The 12321-nt window shown below is 38.1% G+C and overlaps 1 protein-coding gene across 3 annotated transcripts in view; it reads left to right on the top strand.

The window, feature by feature from the left end:
• Positions 1 to 1729: 1729 nt before the first annotated feature.
• The window catches only part of Plek (pleckstrin), a 61359-nt gene continuing 50767 nt past the window's right edge, over positions 1730 to 12321 (top strand). The window contains exons 1-3 of one of the 3 annotated variants that reach the window (XM_040271194.2): positions 1730 to 1914; positions 2657 to 2775; positions 7171 to 7283. The gene's annotated coding sequence lies outside the window, so the exon portion shown is untranslated. Of the gene's footprint in view, positions 1919 to 2656; positions 2776 to 7170; positions 7284 to 12321 lie in introns of all 3 variants that reach the window. The other 2 variants (XM_078029085.1, XM_040271193.2) reach the window with 2 other exon arrangements.

Below are 12321 nucleotides of genomic sequence, written 5' to 3'. Positions count from 1 at the left end.
TATTCTGCTACCTTTCCTATCCTCTACTTTCCCCCCTCCCCTCCCCTCCCATCTTCTCTCTCTACCCCATCTATTGTAATTCATTTCCCTCCATGTTTGTTATCCCATTCCCCTCATAACCTCTTATATGTAATTTTGTATAACAATGAGGGTCTCCCTCCATTTCCATGCAATTTCCATTTTTTTCTCCCTTTCCCTCCCACCTCATGTCTCTGTTTAATGTTAATCTTTTCTTCCTGCTCTTCCTCCCTGTCCTGTTCTTAGTTGCTCTCATTATATCAAAGAAGACATTTGGTATTTGTTTTTTAGGGATTGGCTAGCTTCACTGAGCATAATCTGCTCTAGTGCCATCCATTTCCCTGCAAATTCCATGATTTTGTCATTTTTTAGTGCTGCGTAATACTCCATGGTGTATATATGCCACATTTTTTTTTATCCATTCATCTATTGAAGGGCATCTGGGTTGATTCCACAGTCTAGCAGTTGTGAATTGTGCTGCTATGAACATCAATGTGGCAGTATCCCTGTAGTGTGCTCTTTTAAGGTCTTCAGGGAATAGTCCGAGAAGGGCAATAGCTGGGTCAAATGGTGGCTCCATTCCCAGCTTTCCCAGGAATCTCCATACTGCTTTCCAAATTGGCTGCACCCGTTTGCAGTCCCACCAGCAATGTACAAGAGTACCCTTTTCCCCACATCCTCGCCAGCACTTGTTGTTTGACTTCGTCATGGCTGCCAATCTTACTGGGGTGAGGTGGTATCTTAGAGTGGTTTTGATTTGCATTTCTTTGACTGCTAGAGATGGTGAGCATTTTTTCATGTACTTGTTGATTGACTGTATGTCCTCCTCTGTGAAGTGTTTGTTCATGTCCTTGGCCCATTTGTTGATTGGGTTATTTGTTTTCTTATTGTCTAATTTTTTGAGTTCTTTGTATACTCTGGATATTAGGGCTCTATCTGAAGTGTGAGGAGTAAAAATTTGTTCCCAGGATGTAGGCTCCCTATTTACCTCTCTTATTGTTTCTCTTGCTGAGAAAAAACTTTTCAGTTTAAGAAAGTCCCATTTGTTGATTCTTGTTATTAACTCTTGTGCTATAGGTGTCCTATTAAGGAATTTGGAGCCCGACCCCACAATATGTAGATCGGAGCCAACTTTTTCTTCTATCAGACGGAGAGTTTCTGATTTGATATCAAGCTCCTTGATCCACTTTGAGTTGACTTTTGTGCATGGCGAAAGGAGGGGATTCAGTTTCATTTTGTTGCATATGGATTTCCAGTTTTCCCAACACCATTTGTTGAAGATGCTATCCTTCCTCCATTGCATGTTCTTAGCTCCTTTATCGAATATAAGATAGTTGTAACTTTGTGGATTAGTCTCTGTATCCTCTATTCTGTACCATTGGTCCACCCGCCTATTTTGGTACCAGTACCATGCTGTTTTTATTACTATTGCTCTGTAGTATAGTTTGAAATCTGGTATCGCTATACCACCTGATTCACACTTCCTGCTTAGAATTGTTTTTGCTATTCTGGGTCTTTTATTTTTCCATATGAATTTCATGATTGCTTTATCTATTTCTACAAGAAATGCCCTTGGGATTTTGATTGGCATTGCATTAAACCTATAGAGAACTTTTGGTAATATCGCCATTATCGAATGCTCCTTAGGGATTAATATTATGTAACAAATAGCACTATTTACAAATGTGTGGTTTTTTTTTTTTTAACCAGGGAATGAATCCAGGGATGCTTAGCCACTGAGCCACATCTCCAGCCTTTTTTTCATGTTTTGTTTAGAGACAGGTCTCACTAAGTTGCTGAGACTGGCTTTGAATTTGTGAACCTCCTGCCTCAGCCTCCCAAAAGCCTGGGATTACCAGCGTGTGCCACCACACCCAACTCTCCTTTACAGCTCTCGTAGGTACTCTGATAATGTTTCGTTCATTCATCATATTTAGGGAAGAATGGGCTGAATCCTAATAGATGATGGGAGATTCCTTCAATCTGAATTTGAGGAAAACAAATTCTCTTGTTTTGTTGTATTTAAACAAATATTTAATGTTTAAATTGCCTTCTGTTTTATTTAAATTACTAAGCAAAAATTTTCTTATATGTACTTATATATATATATATAGAGAGAGAGAGAGAGAGAGACAGAGAGACAGAGAGACAGAGAGAGAGAGCGAGAGAGAGAGACTATAAAAAATCAGAATATCACAAGCGAAACAAAGAAAAAATATTCATAGTCCCACCTACTTCAGGGATAATTAGTTATTTTAGTGTGTATCCTGAATGTGTATGTGTGTGTGTATATATATCACAAATGTCAGCTGAGGTTTCCTGTCCTTTGAGATAGCTTTCATTCAAGGTCTCTTTTATGTGAAACCGCTCCACCATAAGAATGGTACCACTTTGATTCCTGTCATGACACTGAGTGTTACGTTTTTAAGCTTTGAAAATCTTATAGGAGAAAAATGGTTTCTTACTTCATGAATTATTTAGTGAGAGTGAATATATTAAAAGTCAAACAATGCTTTCTGTACATGGTAGCATAAGATTAAAGTGAGCTGAACTCCACATTAATGAAGGTGTTGGGAAAATGACTTAAACAGTGGGAGGAAAAAATGTATTCTTCATATGACTTTTATTATGTTTGCAGCTTTCAGTTGATGTCTGAATTACCTCTGAGCAGTAACCAAATAAGAAAGGGGTGTCGCCTGCTATTTAATATTGATTATTAATTCTGTGTGAAGTCTTCAGCTAACATTCACACGTCAGGTGGGTATATAATCTTATTAATAAGGCCACCAATTTTGAAATATCTCTAAAATATTAAACCAATGTTTCATAAACTAAGCATGATAGCATTTCAATAAGAATTGTGGTGTTCCATGTGATCAAATAACCAGAAAATTCAGAATTTGAACATATTGATATATGTGTATATACTTATATACTTGTGTGTATATGTGTGTGTGTGTGTGTGTGTGTAAACACACATGAAACTATTGAGCTTTCCAGAGCCTTTACTTTAATATAATAAATTTTGCATTTCAAAGAATATGATATGATATGCGATTTTCTCAAATTTTTTCAACTGTCAAAACCCTTTCCTCAAAACTAATATTGATATCACCAAGGGGACTAGTGTTCCATAAACTAGCATTGCCATAAGTATTGAGAAATGTTGGATTAGAGACACAATAGGATATTAATATTTATTTTATTTATTTTTTAAATTTTAGTTGTAGTTGAAAACAATACCTTTATTCCATTCATTTTTTTTTTTTTTATGTGGTGCTGAGGATCAAACCCAGGGCCCTGCACATGCTAGGCGAGTGCTCTACCGCTGAGCCACAATCCCAGCCCCACACAATAGGATATTACCTAAATATCACTCATTGAGGGTACAAAGCAGAATTACACCATCTACTATTCATTTTTAAAATTAAAAAAAAATCAACCTTCATTTTGCTCTGATTATGTGTAATGAACTCAAGGTAAAGATTATGGCCTTCTGCCCAGTGTGGACTCCTTCTTCTCACTTCTCTGATGACACAGCTATTATTGTTGGGACAAGGTGCAGGGAGAGCAGTGAAGGCAATGGACAGCCACAGCCCCTAGCAACTAACTCCTACTCAGAAAATCCACCAGGAGAGTGAGTCCCTTGTGGTGATGGGTGTGGGGTAATGTGCATACATGAAGACTTGGTGGTGACCATAGAGGAAGAAGAGACAGGCATGTACCACATCCAAGATGGTTTTCCAGCTCACTGGCTTGAAACACCTCCTTTTACTAATCCCGGTTGTGTGATGTCTGAACTCTCCCCCTACTCTACTCATTTGTACTGACCAGCCTGGCCCCATCCCATGCAATCTTAGTGGAATCGCAGAGCACAGAGCTCCACACTGGCTTTCAACCAGGGAGAAAATAGTTTGTAGATGAGTCTGACAATGGCAGAGGCCTATGAAAGTTGTCCACGGTTTTCCTTGCTGGGAGCAGCGGGGGCTCAGGACCACAGAGCATTCTGAAGCTTTGGGTGTTGTATTTCAATGATGCCAGCTCTCCAGTGTAATCTAATAAATATACTTATGGTTTTTCAAAATTTTTTTATAGTACTGGGAAATAAACCCAGGTCTAATGCACCCTTTACTTTTATAATATGATATAAAAGGAGAATAAAGCTATTTTTAATGAAGCAAGATTGGAGGCAGAGATGAAACCAGGTATTTGGGATTAGTTGGCTACCACAATTGAATGTTAAGTTTAGCTCTGACTTTTATGGGGTTATGGAAAAACGTTAAGACAGGAAACACATGGGTTATTTTGTCTGATAAAAAGAAGCAAACATGTTTTTCTAAAGAGACAAGGATTTTCCTGGCACTGAATTTAAGGAGAAATCTTGTGTGGGGAGGTTCTTGAGTCAGGTACATTGAGTAACTTCATGGGTATGGTCTTAAAATGTGTTTTTTTTGCAAAAGACAGACTGTTCTTCAAATGAATTTTTAGTATTACTATGTTAGAAAACTGAGACTAATATTAAATCTTAACATAGTGAAGAATTCTGCAAGAGACCAAATATTTTTTGGTCAAGATAATTTTCACTCTTCATAGAGCAACCAAATGTAGGTTGATCCAAGCTCTTCCTCTTGTCTTAAAGCATTTCTTCTTCCGATACAAATTCACAATGTTATTCTTAAAAAAATGGATATTTTTGTCATTATTTTGTGATTCATATTCCAGAAGAAACTTAAACTTGTACAGTTACATGGGTTTTTTTTCTAGTTAGCTCTTTTTACCCTTTCTCTTTCCCAAATAGCTATAATTCTCTTTGTGATACAAGTTCACTTCTTGCTTTCAGCTGAGGAAAATCCAACTCTTACATACAAAAGCAAAAATCTGATTTGGTTGGCAAAATAACTTCCTTTTATTATTCTTAAACAAGGCCTGTAACACCTTCCCAACCTACCTGAATGTACAGGACTTCTGCTTTTCACATTATGGTGGACCATGTGGTTTTTAAGAGCTCTCCTCTTACCAAAAATCTCAAACCTACACAAAACACAACTGCAAGTCCATACTGTAATTTCATTTGTCCCTCTTTAACTCTACCTTCTAGGAGGTAGAAATCCAGAAATCACAAAGATGAATTAGGTCATAAGAGATTATTAAATATAACCAGGCACAAAAAAGATCCAATTAGCAGTAGTCCATTTCCAAAAAAAAAAAAAAATTATAGAGCTGGGGAAAGAATCAAATATGTACCAGCAGTGGAATTGACAAATGGATAATAAAATACCATACTTGGATGAAAATGAGCCAACTAGAAACAGATGTAGCTGCACAAACATATTTCTCAGTGCTCAGTGAAAGAAACAAGATCCCCAAGGATAAAAATGCTGGCATTCCATGCATTTTGGCAACAAGCAAAACCTCTGTACTGGCTAGAGATATACACTCATGTATACATTTATATGTGTGCATATAAATAATAAAGGAAACAAAAAAGTGATTATTATGCTGTCAAGATCTCAGTGACCCCTGATGGGAGGGAGGGAGAGATATATGATGGGGTACCTGTGGGGTTTCTAGGGTGCTAGGAATGTTCTATTCCTTAACTTGGGTGGTTACACACATATTCACTTCATAATTTTTCCTTAAGCCATTTATGTTTTACGCACCACTTTGCATATTTATCACACGATAAAACAAAGAAGAAAAGCTGTGCAAGGATCCATAGTTTCACCAATGAGGACAATTATGCTGTACTCATCTGACCACATTCATCAGTAAACAACACACAGTGCTGCCTTTTGAAAAAACCAAATAACAATAAACCCCCTCAATGACAAGAAAACTTTTAAAGTACATGGTATTACACTTAAGAATGCCTGTTCATCCAGACACCATCAGAGAAAAAGCAGTCCACAGAGTGGGAGGTGACATTTAAAATAAGGTCCAGAGAAGCCACATCTGAGCCAAGAGCACAGCTGGGGTAACTATCTCCTTCCAAAGCCCGATACCATGAAAAATGGCTTCACTATCTTTTTTTTTTTTTGTATTATAAAAATAATGCACATTCCTCATTCACTGTAGGAAATATAGAAAAGAAATGTGAAATACAAGAAATATGAAAAAAAGCATTTGTTACTTTTAAAATCTTTGTGTGTATTCTCTGATTATACACCCACTACCTCACCCCAACTCCATATTGTTATTTGGTTGCCAGTAAAGGAGATTGACCTACTTCAACAATTTAAAAAAAACGTATTTATTAAAAGGATCCTAGAAAGCTTGTACAATTCAAGTGAATGCTTAGGCTTCAGGATGCACAGATACCATGCTACAGGTACCTCAGCAATCTGCCTAGGACTAGGACTCTTCCAGGGGTTGTTTCATCTTTTAAAATCTTGTGTTCTTGAATTGTTACACCCTGGATCTGAAATCTCTTAGAAAGGTGCTTATTGACTGAAATGGAACGTTTTGTTAGTCAGTCCTACTAAAACTACATGGAATGTGAAGGAGTAGGGCTGAGACCAAGAAAGTGTGTGTGTGTGTGTTTGGAGGTAGGAAGAGAAGGGGACAGTTATTTCACCATAAAAATGGGAAGGAAATAATGGAGAGCCCAAAAACAATAGATATAAGACCCTCCTTTACTGTTTCACAGGAATGTTTTAAAAATTAAAACCTCTCAGTATTTCTATGTCTATATCTTTTGGAAGATTTTTTAGTTTTTATATTGAAATAGGGCATGCATGGGAAAAGTACAGAAATCCTGTCTATAGGCAGAGGAATTTTCTGTGTAACTATCACTAACATCAAGAAATGAAATAGTATCCCAGAAACCTCACTGAATCATTACTCAATCTTCTTTTCAAAAGATAATCCCCAACCTGCTGTCTAAATCATGAATTAGTTTTTCCTGTTTTAAAACTTTGTATAACATTGAATCATATATATTAACAATATATTAACTCTTTTGATATCTATGATTGAAGATTTCACCCAGGGATGCTTAACAACTGAACCACATCCCCAGCCCTTTTTATTTTATTTATTTATGTATGTATTTATGTGTTTCTTTATTTATTTATACCAGGGATTAAATCCAGGGGTGCTTAACCACTGAATTATATACCTAACCCTTTTTTAAAAAATTTTATTTTGAGACAGGGTCTTGCTAAGTTGCCAAGGCTGGCTTTGAATTCACAATTCTCTTTCCTCAGCCCCAGAGCTACTGGGATTACCACCGTGCACCTCCAACCTCCGCACTGATCAGCAAATTTGTAAGTGTCATACATATCACTATATTTAGCACTTGTCTATTGGTGGTAATGTCTTATAGTCCTTCCATTGAGTAAATATGGCAATATTTATTTCTTTTTATTGTTGTTGGAAATTGAGTTGTATCTACTTTTTTGGCTAATACAAACCGTACAGTTAGGAACTCCTTATACCTCTCATTTGGTGAACATATAGATGCATCTGCAAATGTTTAACCTTAGTAAATATTGCCAAGCTAACTTTCCAAAATGGCTTTACAAATTTACATTCCCCTCACCAGTGTACAATAGTTCTAGCTCTTTTACTTCCTTGACAACGTTTGCAGTTGTTAATCTTTTAAATATTAGCCATTCTGGGAGTGAGTAAAGAAATCTCTTTGTGGCCCTGGCAATTCCCTAATGACTAATAGCAGTGAGTGTCTTTCCAAGTGCTCATCATGCTTTGGGTGACATATACATTAGTGTCCTATTATTGCTGTGACAAATTACCACAAAGTTAGTAATTGAAAGCACAGAAATATACTTACTATCTCACAGTTTGGAGGTCAGAAGTCCTAAAATAAGATGTTGGAAGGTCTATGTTCCTTCTGAAGGCTCTAGGGAAAAATCAGTTTCCTTGCCTTTCTAGATTGTCTTTTTTTTGGGGGGGCGTAGTACCAGGGATTGAACTCAGGGGCACTCGAACACTGAGCCACATTCCCAGGCCTATTTTGTATTTTACTGAGAGATAGAGAGTTGCCTAGCACCTTGCTTTTGCTGAGGTTGACTTTGAACTCATGATCCTCCTGCCTCAGCCTTCTGAGCTGTTGGGATCACAGGCATGCGCCACCTCTAGGGCTTTGCCTTTCTAGATTCTCTATAAGTCACCATTTCTCAAATGACATTTATTCAAAGTCATCAGCCAGTGGTCCTCCAGCTTCTCTTTCTACAACCATCCTCAGGTTACCTTTTTCTGACCCTGAATTTCCTGCTTCCCTTTTGTAAGAACATTAGTGAATATTGGGCCCAAGTGGATAATCCAGGCTAAACTCCTCATCTCTAACTTAAGACTTATTTGCAAAGTTGCTTTTGTCATCTAAGGTAGCTTATCCACAAGTTTCAGGGGTAAGATGTGGATGTCTTTGGAGGGAGGGACATATTCTTCAGCTTACCAAAAGTGATTGTCCATTTCTTTTGTGCCCATCTTTGTATTAGATGGGTATTATTTTTTAAATTATTGAGCTTTAGGAGTTCTTCATATATTTATTCTAGATACAGAGAATAAATACCTGCAATATTTCCTCCCAATCTGTGCCTTGTCTTTCATTTTCTTAGTGTCTTTTGAGAAGAGGTTGCTAATTTTGAAGAATTCCAACTCATCAATTCACTTTTCTTATTCATCATATATTTGTTGTACTAAGAAACCTTTTTCTAACCTAAAGTTACAATGATTTTTTTTCTTCCTAGTTTTAGATTTTATGTTTAGAGTTATATCCAATTTAAGTTAATTTTTGTATGAGGTATGATACATAGGTTTTTTTTTTGGACTTTGAAACTTTAATAAATAATATGATGACTAAAATAGAATTTTCCAGCCACTGTGGGGGTTAGTGGTGGCTATCCTACAGTATAGCAGCTTCCTGGTCATAGTGTTCCTTTCAGATATTATGACTTATGTTGAGAAATATAGACTTTGGTCTTTATCCCCAGTTCCTGAAACAGAGCTCCCAAGACCTTCATAAGTTCCAACTCCTTTGGAATTTGCTGGGTGACAGAAGCATCTTTTGTTCTAATGAGATTATTCTGGGTGGTCACAGAAGGACCAAGCCAAGATTAGGAGCTTGGAATATTCAACCCTGCACCCCATCTCCGGGAGGGAGAGAGGTGTAAAAATTTAGTAATTATCATGCCTATGTGATGAGGTCTCTGTAAAACCTTCTCTGAACTATGGGGTTTGGAAAGGTTCCAGATTGCCAAAGCTGTGGGGAGATTCCTGGAGAGGTCCGGAAGCTCTGGCATTCCTTGCCCTTTGCTTCTCTTCTATCTGGCTTCTTATCTGTATTGCTTGTTATTCACTCTATAATAAGTTGGTAAATGTAAATAAGTGTTTTCCTGCGGGCTGTGAGCTGTCCTAGCAAACTAATGGAACCCAAGGAGGGAATGATGGGAAATTTCAGTTAGCATCCAAATTGGACAGAAGCTGTGGGTCACCCGACATCAGATGACATCTATAGTGGGGGACAGTCTTGAGGGACTGAGCCCTTAACCTGTGTGGTCTGACTGGAATGCCAAGTAGACAGTCTCAGAATTTAATTGAATGGATGTAGAGGACATCCAGCTGATGTCCCCTGGAGAATTCCTTGCTGAATAGGGACAAAGCTTCATACATTTTGGTTCTCAGAGGCAAAGTGTGTTGTGTTGACTGTAAGAGAACAACAGGTATTTTGTTTTCCTGTTTAAGAAAACATTTAAAAAATTCTCAAACAAAATCCTGAACTAACAACAACAACAACAACAAAACATGTTCCTTAGAAACCAGTAAGAGATGATGAATATGCTTTTTTCTACCACACGTAAAAATTATTAAATAATTTAATCTCTGCAACTCTAGAGGCTGAGGCAGGAGAATCATAAGTTCAAGGTCCAGCCTCAGCAACTTAGGGACACTCTCAGTGACTTAGAGTCTCAAAAAATAAAAAGAGTGGAGATGTAGCTCAGTGGCTAAGTGTGCCTGAATTCAATCCCCAGTACCTAATAATAATAATAATAATAGATTTATTGATTTATTGCAGATACTGGACAAGAATGCAACTGATTGACAGTTTTTTTGCTTGTTTGAGGAGTTATATGAAGAAACCTAAACTTATGAACAGTATGATTTTTATTTAGCCCAGAATATTGTCTATTTTGCCTATCTTTTAATGCTGTTCTTTATGTATTTTTTCTCTGGTTTCCAAGATGGAAAATATTTTTCCCCCTTACTATTATTTTACAATATTATGTTCTTATTGGGCAGAAATTTGTGATGGGGAGGAGTTAAATATGAGTTCTCAAAACATTCTGGATTTTTATTTATTTATTTTTGGTAATGGGGATTGAACCCCAGGCCGTTTAAGCACTGAGCCACATCCCTAGCCCTTTTTAAATCTTTTATTACAGACAGAGTCTCGCTGAGTTGCTAAGTGCCTCACTAAGTTGCTGAAGCTGGCTTTGAACTCTCAATCCTCCTGCCTCGGCCTCCCAAACTGCTGGGATTATAGGCATGTGCCACTATGCCCAGCCATTCTGGATTTTTAAATACTTACAATTTAAGTTCACTTTTGTCTTTGTCACATTGTGTGTTGTGTTAATTTTGTAAAGATTCACACAGATAATGCTACAAGCACTTGAAAGTTATAGCATCAGAGAGGAGAACAATGGCCTTGGCACCCAGAAGACCTAGTTTCAATCCCAGCATTGGCACTTAAGACTTTAGAGATATTTTTGGTCTTTTTATATCTTAGTTTACCCTTTTGCAAAGTAGAGGTGATGATACATTCCTTAGATGCCCAGACCAGGTGCTCTATAAGCTGAGCTCTATCGAGGAGGTTGTGGGGGTCAAGAAGAGACAGGTTTTGCATTCTCACAAGCATCCACTGAAGAGAGCTCTGGGCTGGATCGAGGGATGGAGAGGAGGCTTTCTCTGACTTTTGCTTTCCACCTGCTTTTCTGTAGTTGTGACAAAGTACGAGTCCCTCCCTGACTGCCTGCCTTTGCTGTTACCATGGTGATCCAGGTTCATTTTAGGAGTTTGTGACAGGACAGATTGATTTTGCAATTTGTGAAATCTCACTCTCTAAAAATAAGGACCAGGCAGTCTCACTGGCAGAGACAACATGGTGGTAGGTAGAGCTTCTGCCACCTCTCAGCTACACAGTCAGCCCCACATTCTGGATCTCAGTCCTTATCAGGGGGCAGTGATTTGACTGATAGGTCATGGCAGTTAAAATTGCAATTGGCCTCGCAGTTTACTTCCCTCAGTGACATGTCCTCACGTTCTACCCCTTTCTAAGATCATACACCTGCTCTCAGACCATTCATTCTAAAAAAGTAGACACAGAGACCATTGAATTAGCATGAAACACAGAGACTCCTATAAACTTAGTTAAGAAAGCTTTTAATGACTGAACATTCCAAACATAAAAAAAGTAGACTGTATTCATCACCCAGCTTCAACAATTATCAATTCATGGCCAATATATATCCCCATTCAGTTTCACCTTGCCTGCAGTTTTGAAGTAAATCCCAGAAATTATATCACATAGTCCACAAGTGTTTCAGTGGAAACCCAAAAAAGTAAAGATTGGGTTCTCTCTCTGTCCCCTCCCCACTTGTGAATGAGTGTGTGTGTGTGTGTGTGTGTGTGTGTGTGTGTGTGTGTGTGTTTGGTATCAAGGATTGAACTCAGGAGTGCTCAACCACTGAGTCACATCCTCAGCCCTTTTGAAAACATTTTATTATTAGAGACATGGTCTTGCTGAGTTGCTTAGGGCCTCACTAAGTTTCTGAGGTTGGCTTTGAAGTCATGATCCTCCTGCCTCAGGCTTCTGAGTCGCTGGGATTACAGATGTTTGCCACTGCCACTGTTTGTGTGCCTTTAACATCATCACAATACCATTTAAATGGAGATACTCTATCACTATGATAAAGAATAAAATTATTGCCTTGTACTTCTTCCCATAAGGATTGAGCTGCTGCAAGAATTTCCCTCCTGTAATAAACAACCAGAAAATCGAACCAAATGTATGTAACAACCGTGGTCAGACAATAGACACCAGGCAGTGTAGGACTGTGTAACCGGAGAGAAGGGAAACCAATAAGGCAAGCCCTATGAGAGTCCCTTCTTACTTTCTGTGGTCAATTCCTGGCCAGGGGGCAGGAAGGAGAATTGAAACAAAGCCCAGTTGGTTCACTGAATTTCAGAGGCAGAGATCAGAGTTTGAGGAGGCTGGCTAGAAATTGCAGGGCAAAATATCAATGAGGAGGAGATGCATGGGATTGGTGGTAGGAGAGACACCAGCAA

This window comes from Ictidomys tridecemlineatus, chromosome 12 (genome assembly GCF_052094955.1).
Source record: "Ictidomys tridecemlineatus isolate mIctTri1 chromosome 12, mIctTri1.hap1, whole genome shotgun sequence".
Lineage (NCBI taxonomy): Eukaryota > Metazoa > Chordata > Mammalia > Rodentia > Sciuridae > Ictidomys > Ictidomys tridecemlineatus.
This window is presented reverse-complemented; position numbering and strand designations above follow the sequence as displayed.